Genomic DNA, 21,505 nt, shown 5'->3' with positions numbered 1-21,505 from the left:
ATGGTGCATTAGAGGAGCTGTATCCTCCAGCCCGCATTGAATAAGTGGCAGTGGAGATCACCATGCTTTAATTGCAAGTCCATCTCCATAGTCAGATTGGCCCTCCTCAGTTTCCTCATGGATAATGGATACAGAAAGGCAAAGGACACATGTATTTCTACTGTTTGATTATGGATTGAAATCAGAGATATGTCAGATTAAATTACAGATTTGGTGTTTAGATTCTGTGTCAGTAAAACCTTTCCATTTTCACAGGCAAAATGCTCTCAAACTATGGGTAACTTTGCACCACTTTGCCATTCCTCAAGCAGAAAATCCCACAGAGGTTACTGGTACCTTCATGAGGATCTGGCAACCTCCACAGCTACCTGTGGGCACTCTGAACTGTTTCCTTTGATCTTAATAAAGAATAAAGACTTGGAAGTTTGTGTTTCTCCCTGCTCTGTAATTTTTTAGCCAGTTCTTAACCCAAGCCATTTTTCTGTCCATCACAGACCTTCCAGCCACTAGTCAATCTCGGCTGTTAAGAAATAAATTATCAAATTGTCAGTAGAATCCTTCAAGATTAATTTAAGATTCTGCATGGGAGAAACAGAATGTTTATGTGAAGGTTTAAACCTGTTTTTAATGAACTTGACCAGATAGTTTTTTCTATAAAAACTATTGACAATAAAAATATCTGTTGACAATAAAATATCTTGTACACACAGTCAGTGTAAGACCAGAATTGATTGAGTTTTACAGCCAAAGAGTCACTGCTTATTTAGTTCCACATTTACTGAATGTGGTCTTCTTTCATTTTCCTTTCCCCAAAGGAAAGAAAAAAGATAAAAGAGAAATGAGCATAAATTAGTTCCATTCCTTACCTCTGAGCTCCAAAGACAGGTTTTCTCTAGCAGTGATGATTTGTCCTCCCTTTCCCTGTCACTCTGCTGTGCTTAGACGCAGTTTTGCTGAGGAATGCTACCAGGTAACATCAGGACTCTGTACACAACTCGACCTTTTAACTAGCCTTTCAAGCAGACAAGCTGCCACTTTATGGGCAGCTGGGGGTTGCAGTGCTTCCCTAGAGCTGGCTCCTTTTCAGATTATATATCTGAGAAAGCAGCAAGAGAGCCTCTGCTTCATTGATCAGCTTTTTCAGTGAACTTCTGTACTTCCAGTGACATCTCAGAATAATATAATGAGTGTATAACTTCACACCTTCACCATAGGCCTGACATTTTATTAGTGCATCAACTTTGTGAGCTACATTGCATTAATTATGCTAAATTACTAAACAGACACAGCTAAATCCAGATACTGGAAAATGAGGCTTCTGCTGTAAAACAGTTTCTCTTGAGAATAAAGTCATTCCAGAAAGTTTAAATACATACCTTTGCTTACTAATAATCGTGTTTTTGATATACAGAATATTTTAATTCTACAGAGTCTTTCATGTTCCCTGAGTCGTTAATTTGACTAGCAAATTCCACACACTGCCTGGAAGCAAAGATCTTCTTGTTGCATAAGTCCACAATGAAAGATAAAGACAATAAACAATTAGACTGCATCTCAAATTATGGGTTTAAGACAGCATCCAAAAGTCTTAGAATGTGCCAAAAAATGCCTATGAAAAGGGACCTGCATTTTTCTTGGGTACTTGACAGTTTTTCTTCCTCATCCCACAGTTTTAAACATAAAATTGCTTTTACATTGATTCTCTATTCAACTTTAAATTTTATAGCCAGGAGCCTTTTGGGACTATCTGATAACACACAGAGTTCCCACAAATGGTAGCATTGCATTACACACTCTGACTTCACAGATTCCAAATTTTCAGCTCTTGGCTAACGAAGGATTTCTGAAAACTTTCAAACACCACCCGAAAAACATTATCATTTTTGCTTGCTTCTTAATTTAGAATTTCATGATTTAGACTTTTCCCAGGACATTTTCCAAGACAAGTTAAGATTTGAATTTACATAACTTCTAAGTTGCACTTTTTAGATATATTTCCATTACCATCAGTATCACGAGTCAAAACTATTGTAAGGAAAAACAATTTACTCTGCTTCAAGTAGCAAGTTTTCTATTTTCTCATGGCACTAGCAGATCTTGTTAATATTTTCTGCAGTCTTTTTCCAAGACCATTTAAAATATGTTTTCTTCTACTTAAAGCATAATTCGTTTTGGAATAATTATATAATAATTATATAATAATTATATAATGATATAATAATTATATAAAATATATATTTATATATCCTATATAAAAATAAATATATATAAATTGTAAATAAATATTATGTATTTATATATAATATTATATATTATATACTTATAATAAATTATATAATAATTATCTAATAATTATTATATTTAACGAAATAGAAGAAACAATTTCTGCTTGGCTTGATTTATAAGTCATAGTACTTTACATTCATGTATTCCAGAATGATTGCTGACCACTCATAACTGAGACAGGGTCCTGGTCTGACTGAAATTTGCATATTGCAATTACTGATAATCTAAAAATATTCTAGTATGAGAAGTTGCTTTCCTTGGTAGCATCTGCAATGGTTCCTTGGTGATTTTAAGGCCTAAATATCCTTTTTATAATTAATTTGGCATTTAGGTAGGAGCCCAGTCATGAATGTGCCCCCAGCATTCAACGCACAGACCTGCTGCCCAGTGGATCACACAGGACAGAATTTGCATGATTTGGGAAAGCCCAGTGTGTTCTTCAGCTGGTCTTTAGGCAGCTAAATATTCCCAAAATCTGGCATTGAGTCATAGCTGACAGTGAGACTTGGTTTATAAACTTTGATTCTTGCTCTGACTTACAAATATTCACCTACTCACGGTAATTGGTCATTTGTGCCTCCATGCAGCACACTCCTGGTCCTGTGGGGGATACAAGAGACAGCTTAAATCACTGTAAGGACTTTCATTGACTCCAACAGGTTTTGCATCTGCCCACAACTGACAAAAATCTCTTTTGATTACTTTCAACAATGCCACTTTTCATCTATTTAATTATTCCTCACAAAAGCCCTTAAAAGGTTTTATTTTCTATATAACGCATAGCTAAATTACACTGATAAAGCATAACGTGACACCATTGTTTCCCAGAAAAAAATGGTCATGGCTTTTGTTTTATTTTCTAGATGTTTAGTGCTTAATTCTGCTATTTCTTTGAACATAGAGAAACCTATGTATATGGTGGTTTCCAGCAAAGATCAAAGAGCTTATTTTCATGGCTTATCGATAAGAAAATCTTTCATTTTCCCAACTAATGTTTTTATTCATGTGTTGGAAACTGAGATAAACTCCCACAGAAGAATAAAAAGGCATTTACTCTCCTGTGAAAGCTGCACAGTTAGAAGGAAAGCAGTTTCTGCCAGCCTTGTAAATCCCTGACTAAATGGAGAGCAGAAAGCAAGGACAGTGTTAGTGCTGCTTCTTTTGCAGCGCTGCCCAATCAGCACAGGGAATTCCTCCACCAAGGAAAGGGGGAACAAGGACTAAGTGTGACTTTCTGGCTTGAGACAGCCAGAAAGGTCCTGCTTTTCTTGCAAATGGCATTGCTGCTGTTCTTCTGTTTGTCCTCCCAAAAGATGAGGAGAAGAATATTTACCTCATGTAATATGTGAGGATAAAAGCACAGAAAGCATTGATATTATAAGCTGCTGAGCAGCTCTCTCAGATAAAATGCCATTAGGCCAGGAGCTGACAAGAATCCCAACCTTAAATCTTCAAATAATTCTGCCATGAATATCAGAACACTAGAGACAATCAGGTATGTTTGATTAGGGTATAGGAACAGTGAGTGATATAATATAAGAATATATATTGCCTGAATCTGAACCTGATTCAGTAACAAATTCAGAGCATAATTAATTACTAGCCAAGGTTATGTCTCCAAAAATAAGTGTGACTGGCAGGACTGCTCTGATTAAACCAATGTCCATCCTAAAAGCAAAGGAGCTGTGAGAAATAAGGAACACACAGAATCCCAGGGAGAATGAAGCACATTCATCTTGTCTGTACTTGCAGAACCATCAGCCTTGAGTAAGAAAATACATATGGTTACAGTTTTCTAATAAAAGCCTGCTTTATATGAGAATGAGATTCATTATATTGATAAGGATTTTAAAGTATTCATTTTGGTTACTGGGGAAAAGTCAGAAGCAGAATTGTTTAGTAGTAACTTTTTAGCATAAGAGGAAAGTATTGGGACGGGATGATCCTTGACTGGCAACAACGCCAAGTGAGCAAACACTGTTCACTGCAAGTGTGTGCTCAACCCCAAAGCCCTCAGTGAAACACAGGGGCTGTGCTCAAAACTGCACTGCAACTCACAGCTCATCACCCAGACAGCACAGAGCCTCCTGCTGCAAGGACACCAACTTCCAAGAATGTCATTTTGGCTCCAAATCCACTTCCATCCTGAATAAAAAGCCTGAACTGAAAGTACATTTCCTTGGCCTACAGGAGGTGAAAGAGCTGTGTTGAGGTCTCCTGGCCTGCAGCCCTGTGCCATTCCGCTACAAGGTTTAAAAGTTTTCCAATGTGGAGCATGAATTCCAAGTTCTCCAAATGACCAAGATGAAGTTAAGGAAAAATGAAATATAAAAATATATTTATTTGAACTCACCACAGAGTTTTTTATTGGAAGATGGTTTGGCTGCAGTAGAATCCTGTGCTTAAAATGTAGAAAATGATTGTGGGTTTTCTTCCCTCTGGGATTTTGTTTTGTTTCTTTTACAAGGCTTACATCTCAATAAGGTGACTTATGTTCCAAAGCCATGTGTAAGTAATTTACATAATTTGGTATAATTTAGGGGAAAAAAACAGATCTCTGAAACTCTGACCCAGTAAAGTACTGAATATGTGCTTGAATGCCACTATGAATGGTTGGCTTTTCCTAAAACTAAGCTGAGCACTTGGGCAGGCAGTGGCATGAAGAAACAACTTGCATGAAATCCACTCATCCATTCAGCAGCTCCACAGTGTGACCCCTGTGCATCCCCTGTGCATCCCCTGTTGCATCAGCTCATGCCATCAAAGGCAGACAAGTGCAGGACACTTCAGGACAACCCTTCCAGGCAGCACTGCTGATTTTTCTTTCATGAAAGTGTCCAAGTGTGAAAGAGAAGTCAGGAAATGAGAAAAGGAACAGCTACAGAAAACTGGTGCAGTGACCCAGAGGGCAAACTTGTAGATTAAATTATTAGGTATGAGACAGAAAAAAGTTTCCAGTACATAATATTTTAACTAAAAGTCTAGAAAAACACCAGAAAAGTTGTGCTGACAACCATTTTCACACAATGCTTTCCTACATTTCTTATTCTATCCTAATGTGTCAATGTAACAATATTGCCTATCTTGTCAAGGCTTACAAGGAAAGGCACAAAAAAGGAAAAGCTGAAGAGACAACAGTGAAAGAGTAAACATAAGTAAGAGAAATGTGACTTGACAGGAATGTTTCAGGCTTTTTTTTCTCCTTTCTCCTAAACATAACTGCATTTTCCTAGGGTACAGTAGTGTTTAGATTTTGATCCACATCATAGTGTTTATCAGTGTTTATCATGCAGGAGTCAGTGTCGTTCAGCCTTCATTCTGATTACATTAGTCATTACAGCAAGTCCATGTTACAGACTTCTCACCCTTCACTTCAGGTTTCTGGTTATTTTTCTATCAAATCTGGCAGCCTCACCCCACCAGCCAATTCTGATGAACGTAAGGGAATTTAGCAATTAGGAGGAGCTGAAGGCAGGAAGAGCTGAACTTCCCCTGCCCTGCAGAGGCCTCTCACATCACTGTAGCCAAACACGAAGTCTAACAACTTGCTGTGTCTTGTTTTCCAAGATCTTACTTTAGAAAGACTTACTTTGTTTCCCCAGACTACTTCTTCCTCAGAATGGATGGAACTTGGCCTCTCCTCTTTTCTGCAAGGGAGTCACACATGGTCACATTCTTGGAGGACATTCACCCTTTTACATGAAATAGAAAAAACCCAGAAGCCCCAGTACTGCAGCTAGGCTAAATTATACCAGGGAAGAAAATGTGGCTATAGCAACTAGAGCAGGACCAGTTCTGCAAAGTGTAAGGTTTATTACAAGTCCATTAGTACTGAGGAAAATACACCTCTAGAAATTACTGTCTGCCATAAGCATCAGTATTTCACAGTGGTCTAAAGATTTGTGTTTGTATCTATCATTTAAACGCACATGGACACACAAAGCAAGCCAAGCTCCAGCCAGATGCAGCAGTACAGTTTTCAGAGATAAACCAGGACCTTATGTAAACACTCGTCCCAACTCCACTTCTTGTGTTCAGAAAGAGCAACTTTTAAACCAAAGTGCACTGGTGATCTTTGCTTTCCCAGCCATTCCTAAATGGCTTCCCCCCCCAATAGAAACACTATTTTTGTGTTTCTGCTTAAAACCACTTTAAATTTAGTTCTGTAATTTCCGATATTACTTGAGCAGAAAACAACAGGGGCTTCTAAAATTCTGCCAAAATTTCATTGCAATCATTTTTACATAAAAATATGTCCATAATTATTGTCATTTCATCTTCCAGTGTATCCACTGTTCACAGTATTGTTCACAGTCCTTGTCATACATGGTGCTGGAAGTGTTCTCTCACAGTCACTGTCATCATGCCAAAGCCTTTGAACCTGAACCTGGATCCATCCAGATGCATTTTCCAAGTTAGCCAAAGCAGCAGTTCTGAAATTCAGGTTGCCTTACACTTTTATGGAACATTACTCTGGCTGCAAAGACAAATAATACCTGTTCAGCATAAATGAACTGGTACAATGTTAACTTGTCAATAATTTAAAAACTTATCAGAACATGCCCAGGTTTTACACAGTGTCAGCATTTTTGCCATGTGCCCATAGCAATTTTTTCAGTACTAAGAGGGAGTGCTAAATTGGGATTTATTATATCATTAAAACACAGCCCAACTCTGCAAGCTGAGTATCTGGACAGAAGTACAGTCTCCTGAGTGGGAATGCCTTAAAATCCATTGACAAATTTAGGAATTATCATAAAGGGAATATATAAGGTGATAATGGAGACACTGGAATGGAACAGATTGAAGTTTAAAGCTGTATCTGTCAAGGTTTAATATGACAGGAATTATAAAAGGCCCAAAATCTCCAATGTATCAAGTGCTCCAAGTTCCATGCTAGGCACTGCAGGGAATTGCAGCAGCACTGAATCCAAGTAGCAACAGAGGGACATTGACAGCTGCACCTTGGTCAGGCACTGTCCCCAGATGCACAAACATCCACATGTCCCTGCGCAGCTGGGGGCTGTGTACCTCACCTGCTCACATCCCAAGGCAGACACCAGCACATTCTGCCTTCCTCCTACACATTAAAACCACCTCTGAATCCATGGGAATCCACTGAAGTTACCCACATTTAACACCTCCAGCCTGAAGCCTGCTGCTCCCTTTTAAGATTCGACAAGACTTGGCAGCATTGCCAAGAGGCATCGACCTCTATGAGCAGCTTTAAATTAAGTAAGAGCCTCTAAACTTCATTACATGTGGTACCCTGGAAGGCTCAGCTGAATGAAGAGTTTGCAATAATAGCACAGCACAATAATTACACGTCCCGGATCTGTTGGTTTGAAGCTCATCCATAACCTTCAATTTGGGTTTCACACACACAGTTGCCATTGTAGAATTGTCATTTCAGTTCTGGTTTGCATAGATTTTTGTTTAACAGTCTCAGTTTCAGTTACCACTTGTGCTACATCACTTCTTTCTGACAGCCTTCTCTCAAGATCTCAGTTCTTGGCAATGCACAATAGATAAAAATAATTGTTATTAATATTTTACCGTACTGGTTCTTTTCCAGTACAGCTTTGTCATTTCATCTCGTTCTCAGCACTTGTGTGTTTTTCTGAGCTCAAAATCAACCTAAACTGATTATTTTAAAATTATGTAATTTTTACTATAAAAATTTATATTATGCAATAATATAAAAATTTATATTTTAGCAAATGGTGTAATGATCAAAGTACTGTAGCTCCTAGAATGTGCTCTTCTCACATAAAGTTCTTTTTTTTTGTATTCCAACTACAATAGGAACTTTTGTACTTTGAAAAGCCCCCATTTCTGATACAAAATATATACTTAACATTTTAATGCAACACCTTCTTAGCTGCCACAGCTGTTAGTCTAGCATTTCAGTATGATCTGCCCTACTGATTTTACACTCTAAGTACTTAAGCCAATTTCTTCATATAAAAAAAAAATTACAGATATGCGAGAAATTATTAATCATTTTTGGTTTATACCTTTCATGAAGAAAATTAAGAACAGTTTTATGTATCAGTTAGTTGCCTGCAAAGTAATGTTGGATACAGGGACCATTTAATGATAGCAACCTCGGACAGAAAGCAAATAGTTATTTATCCAGCTGAAGCTGGAAATTCAATAATCTAATGTCTGTGCAGTACCCTAAATCCACACTGGGGCATTGGCTGATACTGGAGTGGAGATTGTCCTGCACATAACCCGTGGGAAGTTCTCCCCTTTAGGCATCCAAAATGGAGCCTGTGCAGTCTCTGCTGCTGTGACAGGTTCGTGCTGCTCTTTGGGGCTGGCTGTCATGGTGATGATGGCTCTGTCACGGTGACGCTGAAAAACAAACTCAGAATCTCAAATGTCATTTTTGTTCCAAAAGCCACAAGCACGGAAGAGAGCCTTGGCTGTTACAATGCTAGAATGGGTTTCAGCTGCAGCCTAAATGATTTTGTGATGCCAGTGGAACCTCTGTACATTTTAGGCAGGACAGAGGCATTTCCTCTGCTGGGGACCCCATATGCTTAGAATGTCATGCATGTTTCTGGTGCACAAAATGACACCTTTCTTCATATGACTTCCTAACTGCTATTGACATTACCTTCTACAGTGTCTGGTCAGCTTCTAGAAGCCTCAAGACAGGGCACATATCCATCTTCAGATTGAAATAGGACAAGACAGCAACTCAGAGGGAATTTCTGTAGAGTGCAAGCGAGCGAGTGACATGAACACATCCAGTGGGGGTTTCATAGCAAACAGGAGGGACCTGCAGTTTTCCAAAGTGCAGTTTCTGACCTAAGCCCTGTCAGATCTGTCACCTGCCTTGCTGAGAGGCTCCCTCTGGCCCCCAAAAGCACTGAGGCAGCTGAAAGCAGCCAGGGCCCCAAGGCCAGCCCTGCTCTCTGAAAATAAGAAGCTACTTCAGCACCCCTACTTTGCCTCTGCCTTACTGAGTGGAAATATCCCATTGTCTGACCAAAGGATGTGCTGTGAGGGATTTGGGAATTGTGTTTTAAAAGTGCTGAAGGACAGCTGTGCCGCAGGGACAGGTCATTAGTGTTAATTATTGGCTCTGCACAGTTACTCAGTGAGATATTGGGTGATTGCTACTCTACTCTTGTTTTCTTTCTACACTGGTTGTAGTGTTTATTCATCAGTTTTCTGTGCTTTAATTTGGTTGATTGACATGCCCAGAGAACAGAGTACTGGTCCTTTTATAAATCCAGAGGAAAAACTAACACAAAACAAATTTGCTCTGGCGTTAACCTACATTCAAAAAAAGTGAACTACTCAGCTGATGTGCAGTTTTAACTGTGCTTTTCCTGATGCAGGGTAAAATCTTATCCTCAGTGTAAAATCTGACCCTCAGTGGAAGAAGCCATTCTGGGGACAGGGACAAGTGCCAACCACATGTTTTCAGGTGCCCCCTACCACACCAGTTCAGCAGCCAGCCACTCTGGGCACACATCACATGCTGCTGGGCTTAGGAATCACTAATATATTCTCCATCAGAGATAACATTAAGCTCCCAGCTGACCATCCATGCTCACTCTGGTCAGCTCCAGGAGTGTCCTGTGTCCCACCCCAGCCCCACCCAACCCCTCCCAGAGTTTTTCCCAGCAATGGGAAAAAAAACTAGAACGTAACTGCCAAGTGAACTGATTCATGGAGCTGATTCAGAAATCCTGGAGCTGGAAGCATTGGTTTTCCTCACGAGCTTTCAGTTCAGCTGCATGGAGTGGCTGCCCAAACAACTGCAGGTTTGCCAGTGCCTGAGTGAGGACGATGGCAGGACTACAGAGCTGAGGGTGCCACAGGGGAGAGCTGAACCTGCAGGCTCAGCTGCTCTCTGGAAACTTTCTTGTGTGCTTGGTTGGCTTTTCACAGCTACAAAGGCAGGGAAGGAGCAAAAGGTTCTTCTCCCTGTAGCATATGTGCAGATCAAAGAGGATTCTTTTCCTTACACTTAGTTCCTGAACCAGTATTTTGAATCTTTTCTAAAACATAAACCTGAATTTAATATCAGTAGTATCAGAAGTATTTGGACAGGATTAAGATCTTCCTCTGTAAAGTCTCATCTTTATCCTACTCATCAACAAATACTGTAGCTAAGTTCTGTTTTTCTGCCCATCTAGTCTAGGCTAACTGCACATGAATATTTAGTTATTCTAGATTCTAATCAGTATAACTGAAAGCACAATTTTTCTCTCTCTAAACTAACCAAGCAGAGACAAAAAAAAACCCAACCTCAACAAATGCTCTCTCCAGGAAAAACAAAATAAAACTCCATAGCTTCAACCTAACACTATTTCCAAAGAACAAGACAAAGCAAAACCTGAAAACTGCAAAACCTAAAATCTCACCTCCCATAACACTGGCAAAGGTTTCCAGGTTTTGCCCCACCCTCTTACTGCTATCAACTTTCTCTTGCAACCTCTTAAAAATATTTTCCACACTGGTTGTGCATTGTATAAATTCAAATGAAAAAGTAACACACATATCTTAAGCCAGCTAATAAGCTTCGATTGTAAAACTTAAGTTGCTCAATAAACTTTCCTGTGTAGTAAAGTCTGCCAGCTTCATAGCCTTACAAAGCCCTGAGATCCTGAATTTTTTAACAAGAAAGTAAAAAGTGAAGTTGTTATTATTTTAGATACCTTGGAAAGGTTTCTGAAAGTTAGATACAGTGCCCGAGGCCACTCCACTTGAAATCTTAATCATCAGTGTCTCCAACACTTTGGATATGAAGGCATTATTAAAACAGAGCTAATAGATATTTTTAAGAGTCTCTAGCCTTTAAAAGTGGTAGGTGCACACATAATGTGCTATCCCCTGAAGAATTACTGGCACAGATTTGATGTGACCTGCAAAATTAAGCCATGGCTTCACTACTTCAGATTTGAACTCATGAAACCTCTGCATTCATTACATTATTACTTCTGTTCCACAGATACAGAATTGAACTTCAAATCAATATATAATCCAATTACTAACCTTGTGAGCAGCAGAGAGATCTTTCTCAATATTCTTTCCCCCTACTGTAAATGCATACAGGGGCCAACAGATTTTTGAGTGTTTCATTGTTTATAATTTGTTTCATGATTGCAAAAGGAATTCAGTTTTGACAGTTCTCAAACCAGAAATCTCTCTGATTAGAAAACATTCACGAATCAAAAATGAGCAATATCTAAACACATCCTCCTCAAAAATCTGAAATGGGGCATCCACAGCACCACCTTTTGAAAATAAAGCTCTGTGTGCATACTAGAAAGACACATTGCACCAGTTAAAGCCAAGATGGTGAGCACTGCACGCGAGCTCTTGGAGGTGAATGATCTGATTCACTTTGGTTTGCACAGCATCGAGATTTCCAGGCTGCATTCACCAGCCTGGCCTGCACTGCTCTGCTGTAGATCCCACTTGGGAATTAAGAAGGGCACTTTTTCCTCATTTCTCTCAACAATTATGTAATCTCCACTGCAGGGACAGCTCACAGTGTGGCTCTAGGCAACTGCAGAGGCTCTGCTGGAAACGCCATCAGCACAGCTGATTCCAAGGTGACCCCCAAAGCCTCTCAAGAGCAGCTGCACAGGTTCCCACCTTTTTGCTCATGCTTCAGCTCTAGGATTGATTGCATTAACAAATGCACATAATATCTGATTTTACCAAACGAGGTGTAACCTTTGTTGCCAAATTTTTTAATTACTTGGGAAGCAGAAGCTCCAGACACAAATGTATCTCCAGCAGAACCCTTAATATACAGCCTCATTTAAAAGTTTGCACAGACACTGTGTCTTGGTACCCTGACCTGTATAATATTTTGGGCCCTTTAGGGAGTTGAAACTATGACCTCTGTGTATTCTCTTACATACTGATAAAATAAACTAAAAACTTGAAACAACTCATTACTTCAATTGCTTGCAAGTTTTCGGCAGTTGGCAGTAAATTTCCTTTTATATAAATAAATGTTATCTCATTACCAACAATCTCCATTAGGATCTAGCAGACCATGAAATAGACTTTGCAAGATCAAGCAGTGTGCTAAGGCCCAGAAAACCATTACTTTAGCTCCCAGCTCCAGAAATTATGAGGGAAATGAAGCACTATATTACAGTGTGAAGCACACACACTAAACAAGCCTTTTTAGTCAAGGCATTAGGAAAAGAAGCACAGATTACTCATTACTGTGAAAAGTACAGTTGGGTTATTTGGCACCTGCCTCTTAGCTTAATTTCCTACTGTTATTAACTTCTTACTGAATGTGCTTTTTGCAGAGGCTGTAACACTTCTTATACAGGGTCATGAAGGACTCATTTTAGACACTAGGGGAGGCAAATCTATTCTAACATGCCACCAAAATCTACTTGCCTGTTCAGAGAAAAAAATATTTACAGATCTATGGGGGGGAAAGATCAAAGTACCACAAGGAAAGCCAAAAATATTGCTTTGGATGGTAACTAAAATATCTGAGCTTCCCTGCTGTTTGAACAGAAATAATGTCCAGTTTATAAAACACAATGAGCATTAATCTCCCCATCAGGCTAAAAGGATATATTTTAAGTCATTTCACTAAAATAACAGAGGATAACATTTGGTTCCCTAGATGCCCATGAGACACCTAAAGCTCAGGCAAAATGCAAACTTGTCAGCCAGATACAGTACTGAGCCATCCTAGCCACACAGGGGAGAACAGTGATTTTCATTTTGAAATGAGCTGTGGCTTCAAACTTAACTGTACCTCTCAAGGTTTCTGGTCCAGCTGGGTTTGTAGAGAAGAGAGACCCAAATAAGTAAATCCTAAGAGAAAGGATCAGCAGAATCAAAAACTAAAGATATTTGCCCATCAGCACTATTTGAGAGTCTGCAGTCTTCCCTCCAAACCCCAGCACTGCTGTTCTTGACCTGTGGTGAGATGGAAAAGAGGGGAAACCAACTTTAGGGTACAACACAGTCCACAGCAAACATGTTTAATTCACTTAAGACCTTAAGAAACAACTTCTTTCTCTTAGCTAAAAAAAAAAAATAAAATAGTTTTCCAGTCCATGAATATTTAAAAAACAAAGAAAATTAATGTAGTAGGTTGAACACTGGCCAAACATCAGTGCATTCATGAGATTCACCCACTCACTCATCTAAGATGAAATGTTGTGATCCACAACAGGAATGCTTTTGAAATTCTGTATTTAGCACCTCTTCCAGCCTTACTCTTCCTGAATCCATATTTAAAACTATTACAATCAATTTTAAATTGCCATTTAACTTAATATGATCTTACATGGGTGGCAATTGAAACCAAAGTTTTGTGACACAGAAATCAAGCCATCACAATAATATTATAATCATCGTAATGGCAATACAGTAGCTTCTACAAAAGCATTCAAATACAGGTCTACAGGAGCTGTGAAATGTCCATAATTGATAAATTAAATACACTTTTGTGAGAATTTACAGTGCAGTTATCCAGAAATTCCAGCTTTTATTTTTCAAAATATTAACACTGATCAAAATTCTTTTCAGAATCTGCAGTTATTCTGTGCAATTGGTTTTGTTATAGCTCTATCATTATTATAAGATCAGAACAAAAAGAAAAAATGTATTTGTTTGCCATGATAGTGATGCTTACAGTACTAGCAATTCTACAGGTTAAAAGTCAAGGTATTATGAAAATTTTATTTTAAAAAAATATAAAGGAGGGAGACATTTGCAACCAATTTCACTGTATTCTCTTCTTCAAATGTCTCCAGAATTACAGTCTCATATGTATTATATTATTTCTCGCAGTCACTCTCTTGAAATCAGTTGAAAAGCTTCTAAACCGAGAGATCCTGGGAGCTTAAGACTAAGACTGTAATTCCTTTGGGCGATTATAGGTTTTTCAGCTTTAGCTCATAAACAATAGAGGCCAGAAAAAGCAAGCCACACTTTTCCTGAGAGTCCCTCGTGCTCCACTCCTGCAGCTCCTCAGCCACGTTACACCCTCAGACCTGGCAGCAAAGGATCCCCAAAGCAGCCACTGCTTTTCACTGCTCCCTTGGTCCAGCTTCCAGCTTTGGGGCCATTTGCCACCATTTTTCTACCATGCAGCCAGTAGGAAATGTGGATCATGTGTGGGACTCGGTGAAGATCACATCCTCCACCACTGATTACTGGCATATTTCAGGGTATTTGAAATAAGTGCTGCACTGTGCAGCCCGGGGGACCTCGTGTTGGAAAACAGAGCACAGTCCTTTGGGGTTGCTGAGGTAATGGGTAATTGTTCATTTCTGTGGAGGGAATTTCAACTGCTACAAACTCAAATCCAGTTGAGGAAACTACTGCAGGCACTAATTTATCTGTCTGTTTTTGAGAGATATAAACTCAGTCACTGCAGGGAACTCCAAAGAAACTCAAAATCACGCTGCTGCTCTGAAGGAGATTTAATCCTTCAGTGAGTTCAAACACAGCTGAACTGTTCTGTCTGGGTTCCTGTGTAACACCCATCATCAAAATGCCTGAACCAGTCTCTCAGGAGTTAATTTCCATTCATCCCCTCCTGCCACACCAAGACAACCTTGGGTAGCTCTTCCCCACAGAGCTTTTCTGAACCTGTCAGAAAATATTTCCCATTTCCCTCAGTATAATTAGGTCATGTTCAATAAACCACTCATAATCTGAGCTCGTTCATCAGCCCTCCTAATAGGGCAAAATCACCCCCAAAATCCAAGAGACTCAAACTAAGCATAAATTGTTGGAAAAAACATATTTTCCCTTGTAACAGCCACCTTTGTGAGTCTCCCTTCCACGGTTCCACCTGGATTAATTTAGCATTGCCTTTGGCCAGCCTGGGTTAACGTTTTACAGCAGCCCACGTCGTTGGGAGGGTTGGGGTTGTGACTAAACCAGGCTGGATAATGCACCAGTGTCCCAGCTGCTGCTGAGCACTGCTGGCACCCTGGCAAAGGCTTTCTGCAGACCCCACTGTGCTCCAGGAGCAGGAGGGCAGGAGGCTGGGAGGGGACAATTGAGGACACCCCACAGCCCCAGCACCCCTGTGGCACAACGAGGAACTGGGGTTGTCTTGCCAAGGCAGCTGCTGCTCCAGGACTGCCTGGTGGGATGTGGTAGGTGACTCCCATTGTGTCACTGAGGTTTTTCCTCCACCTATTAAAATGTCTTTATGTCAACCCAGGAGTTTTCTTGCTTTTGTTCTCCACCAGCCAGAGCCTATTCATATGACAAGACTTCACTGCTCAGGTGCCAAAGCCAGTGGACATTTAGCACAGATGTTTCTGCATTCAGCTTCCTTCCTCCCTCAGAAAGGATTATCACAATTTATAGAATAAGAGTCATAGGAGCAGAGGGATCCAACTGCTGTTAAATTTCCGCCTCAGAACAATTTGTCTTTGTTCTTTTAAAAATATTTCTGGAAATGCTTCTATCCCCCCAAAGCAATACAGCTTCAGTGCCATGTCATGCAATGACCTACATATGCACAGAGGACGCTTGGCAAATAATAAACTCTACAGAAAAGCCACTCTTCCAAAACACTGACAAAGGTTGGGGATATGCAGGCTAGCACATATTATGCAGAGATTTTCAAACCAACAGAGAAAATAGATTTCCTCACTGAGTCTCCTCTTTTTTAAACAGTCAGGTTGAAAGATGGACAGCTCCAGATGGCACTTGGGTGAAAACATGCAGCTTCACTGACAGTGTTTGCCAAAGATGTTTAAGAAAAACCACAAACAAATAAAGACAAAGTTTTACAGCAGCATTGTAAGAAATGGTTTCTTAGCTCTTGAAAATTTAACAGAAACAAGAGGGTAGTACTGCAGATTTTATGGAGCTACTTTTTTTTTGATGACAGATTTTTCTCAGTTTCCTTGGGGGGAAAAAATTAAATCTGTGTTTACCTGCTAAAAGGCAGAGTGTCTCTGTGGAACGGGGCTGTAGAAACCCCAGTGACCATATATGACTGCTTGGAGAAAATGACAGCTCTGCACATCTCTCATCAAGGATTAGTGTGTTGAATCTGAAATACAGTTTGGTTTACTGTAACCACACTTAAAGGTTATGAGCCATATGTAATGGAACTGTGACATTTCAGGAAATATTAATCTTCCAAGTTCAAAATACTGAAAGGACCTTTTTCAATTTTCAGCCAGCTCTCCCCTATGCACACACTACCAGAACAATCAGTTTTAACTTTTACCTTTTCAATTTCATTTGGGAAATATTAAATGACAGCTCCACATTCACGTGTATCTCTCATGTCAGACAAACCATGGCATTAAATTTGATATCCATACAGCAGCATTTTTACTTTGTCTATTCCTTTAGCAGAATTTCTTGAATATTATTGTTTCATTTTTAAATTTATTTTCTTTTTTTTAGTTAATATTGAATAATTCGTATTTCTAGAAGTAGGTTTTAAATTTCTGTCTGAAAGAGCCTCTCCATTATGTATGGAAGGACCAGAGTATAAGAACTTATAAGGGGTGGTATGGAGGTGCACCCTCCGTGAAGTCAATATTTTAAATAATGAATGCTGTCATGCCAAGCAAAAACAAGTTTTATTTTCACTAAATTTTAAGTTTTACAATAACTACTCAAAAGACATTTTCAAAAAATGGAATCAATAAAATTATGTCTCCTTTGTAAACCAAGAACTGTGCTATACAACCTACTAAGGAGACCTCCTCCCCCTCTGCAAGTTTATTTCATAGATACAAGAGCTCTTTGCTGAGAAGATGCTGCAAATATAAAAAGGATGATGCATTCTATTTTGAATCAGTCTACTCAATTTACTGCCTCCCTTCAGTCAAATATTACTCCAACTGTCAGAGGAAGTTGGAGATCAATCTTTCTTTAAATGGTTGTTTGATTATAGACATAAGTTAGCAGAGAAGCCAAACCAAATGGTACTACCAGCTTCTGGATATTCAACAGCTGCAAATGTAACATACAGACTCTACTGTTTACAGAGCATAATCTTCTCACTATTATTAAAGCCTTGTAGCTGCACAATTAGCTTGATGTAGTCATAATAATAGTTTCCTAAATAGTTTGCTTCTTTTTCATTTTCTATTCTGATCATTAAACCCAAAACCTAATGGACAGCAATCACAGTGCACGTTAAGGTTACAGCAAAACAAGATGTAATCAATTTTCTCTGGTGTCTAATAAAGGTTTCCAGAAAGGATGAACATGCTAACGGTCCTCAAATGAATTTTAAACAAACACAAATGTAAACTGCATTCTGTGCAACTTCATTTAAACCTCAGTTTAAAGTGTCTGTTTAAGTGCTTTACCATTCAGCCCTGTGGTACAGGGAAGATCACAGTGTTCAAATCTTAACCTTTCAAAACCAGTTCTAATAGGACAGAACTCCTCTGATCCTTTCAAGCTGACAGGAAAGCACTGGAGTAAATGGAATTGGGAGCACAAATGTTTATCTTTTTCCCAAAACAGAACAAGGAAAAGTTCCTGCTGGAGCTCTTGAGTTACCTTTTCCCACAGAGGTTTGCACTGTGAAACTCTGCACAGGAAAATATTTTATTATGGCACAGCACATAAATGCATTCACTTCACAGTATTGTACATGTGGATTTAAAAGCTGAAGAAAAGCTAAAGAAAGCTGTGTACACATAACCTGGGAGAAAGGTGGGGAAGAAGCAAAACATTTTCTGAAAATCAGAATCATAGCCTGGATTTTTCATGTGCTTTACATTTCAGGATTAACCAATTCTTTGCCACCCCTCAGCCTCTTTCCTACACTTCGACTTACTTGCTGCAATAAACCACAAGCTATTTTCAAACCCTGTTCTCAGAGGACTCCTGAATTGCTCTGAGCCCACACACCTGTATTTTCTTTCTGTGAAACCCAGAATGTGCAAAGGAAACCAGATGGGAGATTATTATCCCCATCCTACTGGGCTTGGAAACACTTCTGCTTCATTCCTCAAAAATAAAGAAGCATATAAATGTTATAGCACAAACCTTGAACATTCAGTGCTGTATGAGAGATTTTCACAGCTGAGCCACACTTGAAAGCCCTGAATGTGGCACTTTACTCACCCAGAAGGATTGCTTAGCACCCTTCCACAGCTCCAGCAACTTCCAAGGGTTCCCGTGGGGAAAAACTTGGCCAAGAACAGTCTGCTGAAAATCCCCACGTTGTACAACTGCAGTGATTTCTTTTGTGTCCTTCACTGCTGGGAGCTCACCTTTTCCTTGCTGAGTTGTGAGGTTGTGTGAGATTCCCTTGTTCCCCACAGCCAGGGTGCCTTTGGCCAGGACAACACAGCAGTTCAGCCAGGGAACCACAGAAGCAGCTCCCAGAGCTCACCAGGTCTGTTTGCTGCCACCTCCTCCCACCATTTGCTGATCCATCCACGGCCACATCAATACTCAGCTTGAGCAGATTATTTTTTCTTTATCTTTTTTTTCCTTTTTAATTTCTCCAGGCACTGTTTTGTTCCACTGAAAACCAAGGTGGTATCAAAGTCTTTTTTTTACAGAAATCTCACTGCTGTATGTGGGTTAACTGCAATGATAGGATTCTCTATCACACAGTATTGTACAGAGTAGCACAGAGACATTGTGCACAGCAAACAGAAGCGAGAGGTTTACCGCAGCCTTTTGTACAGTTTAACGAGCAGTTAATGTACATGTTCTTTTATTCTGTCTTTTTTCACTAGGAAAACAAGCTGGCAGTTAAGAGGCTATAGTCTAGAATTTACACTATCAAAGCAGTTAAATATTACTGGATTTTAGCATATTCAGCAAGTAGAGTAAATGCTACCAGATTCCATTCAGCTTTGAAATGTGATCTGTAAGTATTAAAACATTCCCAAACACACCAGGAAAATACCTGCAGATGTACAACCAGGATGAATATAAAGGGGATCCGTGACTATTTTGACCCCAAAACTGTACTCAACAAATAAAATTTTAGAAACACTGCTTGGCTTTGAAGCCCTGAATGCATGAAATACTTTTCTTAAGAGACCAAATTACTTCAAAGCCCTTCTGACACCTCGGACATCTATCCAAATTACTAAAGGAATTGGTGGGCTGTTGTTCTTGTTTTGCCCTGTGGCTTGCTACAGACATCAAGGGCTACTTAGCTGTCTGTAAGCAGGACAACTAGCAAGAATCTAGAGGCCTTGAAAAAGTGTAGAGAAGAATAGGCTTCAATAAATACAACATTAAAAACACAGATATTTCAATTACAAACATGTGGTCTGCATACTGTTAAGTGGTTTGCCTTTAGGGGAATCTGACCATACCTTTCAGCCACTGTGAATTACATCCCCAATAGACATTGGTGGAGAAAAAGTTTCCTGGAAACTGGGCTCTGTCCAGCTACAGGAATTGCAAAAGAATTTTCAAGACACGTGGCTATCCCACAGTTAAACACCGTTTTCTTTTTATCTGGTACCTGACAAGGTGCACTGATGAGCTGCCCCAAAGCTTCCTTTGGCAAGCCACAACTTCTCACCAGCCTGAACCAGGAAATCATTTCCCCAAGGCCTTTGCAGTCTGGAGGGCTGTGCAGGTGAAGCCCCTGGCCCTTCCTGCAGGATGCTGCTCCCAGAGCCACCACCAGCACCCACCAACGCTTGGCCCGAGGCTCCTTTGTCACTAGGTAAGGAAAAGCAGAAGTCAAATTTATTCTGGCCCTTGAATACAAAGCAGAAAACAGCTATCAAAATTACATCAATAGGAAAAAAAAATCAACATCTACGTGGAACACAGGATGATCATGGGCTGCTGAACAGATTTCCTTTTGCAGACATGACAGCTGCCTGGACTGAGGTGCTATTTCAGCAAACATCCTCCCTTCATTGTTTCTGCTTTGGAAGAAAAAACTCTTATCCTGGTTCATGGTCTTCTAATTATATTTCTTTTTTTGCTAAATATTAAGCACAAATAAATCTTAAAAACAGATCCTGACCCCTCAATATCTGCTTTTCCTGCAATTCATATGCTGATACCATTGTATGCCACATGCAAATTACCACGTGCAGCTCATGGGAACAAAAGCTCTTCTCTCTGGATGACTTTCCAATGTGTGGGTTATTTAAACATGGTTCACTCTGCCTGCAATACATATGAAGTAAGAGTTTAACTTCAAACCCATTGCTTTTGTATACTGTGCATTAATCCACTTTCTCTAACTTCACCAGCTCCTTTCAGTTCACACCAACACACCTCAGACTGTGGCTCGTGTATTGGGACCCAAACAATGCAGCACATTGCTTATTTATTGGTAGAATAGATAAATTTTGGCAATCTACCACTGAAGAGCTGTGCTACAGGCCAGAAACACACACTGCTGCATGTGTAACTGCAACTGTGTCCTTACTACACATCAATTTTAGTGATGTGGGCAGCCAATATTCAGTGTACAGAATAAAAAATGTTAGCCCACAAACAGAAAAAAGAACATAGAAATCATAACATAAAACATGTGGTTACACTTCGCAAAAATGTTTGTAATTACTGCTTATTTATGGAAATACCTCACAGTAAAATTAAAAAATGCTATTTAAAAGGCACTAATAAAAATTGCTAAAAAGGGACTTTTGCAAGATTTTAACATTATAAAGACAGCATAATTAGATTCATCTCACAAAATGTGATCAGTTGAACTCCAGAGAAGTATCGAATACTGAAAAAAAAAAAAGAAAAAATTATTGATAGGACTATATCTTCTCCTTTTCAAAATACTTTTGCCTCAAGGGAGATGGGTTACAGTTTCTCATGTCTCAAAAAATCCAGGCATCAAAAGAAGTAAGTCTGCCTCAATTCTACATCTAGGAAATTACAGGAGATGTGGTTGTTGTGGCAGAATTTCAGAATTCCTACGATGGACTCAGCTAAGGAATGCTGGACATCTGAAAACCAGAGCTGCAATCTTTCTCTTACAGTACTAACAAAACATCTGCAAGTCTGTAAGAGTAGTATTCCAAATCAAAAAATCTTTGTAACTACCAAAACAATCAGAAACCACAGTTCCTTTTCTGTAAAGCACCAAAATGTAAATACAACAGTGCCATGAAACTCAGTTATCACATTGCAAATCAAAAATTTAAACTTGAAAATAAAATAAGAACAGGAAGATCCTCAGTTTGTTCTAAATAACAGCTGGTTACAGATCAGTTTTAAGGTCCTTAAGGCACCAGACCTGATTAACAAAGCCACTTAGAAA

This window comes from Motacilla alba, chromosome 9 (genome assembly GCF_015832195.1).
Source record: "Motacilla alba alba isolate MOTALB_02 chromosome 9, Motacilla_alba_V1.0_pri, whole genome shotgun sequence".
Taxonomy (NCBI): domain Eukaryota; kingdom Metazoa; phylum Chordata; class Aves; order Passeriformes; family Motacillidae; genus Motacilla; species Motacilla alba.
This window is presented reverse-complemented; position numbering follows the sequence as displayed.